This window comes from Varanus komodoensis, unplaced genomic scaffold (assembly GCF_004798865.1).
Source record: "Varanus komodoensis strain SLA01 unplaced genomic scaffold, ASM479886v1 scaffold2570, whole genome shotgun sequence".
Classification (NCBI taxonomy): Eukaryota; Metazoa; Chordata; class Lepidosauria; order Squamata; family Varanidae; genus Varanus; species Varanus komodoensis.
Window position 1 is genome coordinate 25,316 of NW_025335678.1, and position 1,475 is coordinate 26,790.

Here is a 1,475-nt window from a genome sequence, read left to right on the forward strand (position 1 = left end):
CTCCCTGGAAGGGAGGTCCCAGGGAAGCCCTCCTTCCCCACATCTGCACCGCCTCCTCCTCCTCCTCCTCGGGAAGGAGAGCCCCTCTGGATCGGCGTGGGCTCTGGGCACTCACCGCCTGCGCTTGCTCTGACCTCCACCTGCTCTTCTCTTGCAGCCTGAACGACGTTCCCTGCGCACCTCCGGGCTGGCAGGCCTTCCCACCCAACTGGCCCCTCTGCATCCTGGGTCCGTTAGTTTTCACCCACAGAAGGCTCTTAGGGACTGAACTCTCCTCTTCTTGGGACTTTTGAGAACTTTGTGCTTGCTTTGAGGATTCTTCTCTGATAGGACCCTCTGTAGCTGACCTTGCTGTTTGGTGCTCAGGGAAAATGCATGTCCTTCAACTCTTTCTCCCCCTCGTCATCATCTGAGGCCCTTCTGAGAGAGCCCCCTCTGAAAGAAATGAAGAGTCTGGCAGTGCCAGGCAAAACCTATTTTTGGGCCAATATTTTAATATTGAGAATCACATTTTTAAGTAACTTTTACACTTTGTATTAATATGGGATTTGTGGTATTTTGTACTGTGACCCCAGACTAACTTCAGCTGTGACTGCTGTGAGATTTTTGCTGTGCTCTATTCTTGTTATTTTATTGATATATTATGTATGCTTGATTTAATCTTATTTTTTAATTGTATATTTTGTTTTTTTATGACTTTGCTATGACTCAGAAAGCAGTTTTGGTGTTGAAATAAAATAAATACACACACACACACTGTGTCCGTTATCTGGGTTCTCTTCTGGGAGTTAATCCTCAGGGAGGACAGTCCAGGGACCAGAGGGTTCAGTGGGATGGTGGGGCAGCTCTTGGTCTTCCATGACCCCCCAGCTGTGGCATCTGTGGGTGGGAGGGCAGCCCCTCTCCTTCCCATGTGGCAAAAGAGCTGAAGGGGAATCTAACCTAGGGGAGCCCCCTGCTTGCCTCTGGGTCCGAAAGGTTCCGGTTTCTGTTTCTGAAGGACTGAATCATTTAGACACAGTCTAGTTGGAGACACCTATTTTAACGCATTTATTGACAACAAGTGTATGCATTTAAGGCAAGCACAGAACAAAACTGAGAGGCATTCTTCTTTTAGTGTATCCCAAAATAGCATTTGCTGTTTTTGCAGCTGCATCACAGTTGGCTCATATTTAGCCTGTTGTCCACAATTACTCCAAGATCTTTTTCCTTTTTAGTTATCTTGAGCCATGTATTCCCCACTCTGTACCTGTCTTCTAGGATGTTTGCTGTTCCACCCAGTTTTGTATCACTGGCAAATTTGATTATCTTTCCTTGTAAGTCCTTATCTAAATCATTAATAAAGATGTTGAAGAGCACTGGGCCCAGGAGTGAATCCTGCGGCACCCGAGCAGTTACCTTACTCCAATTTGAGATGGGGCCATTGAATTAACAGCCAATTCAATGGCTTTGCATCCAATTAACAGCTAATTCTG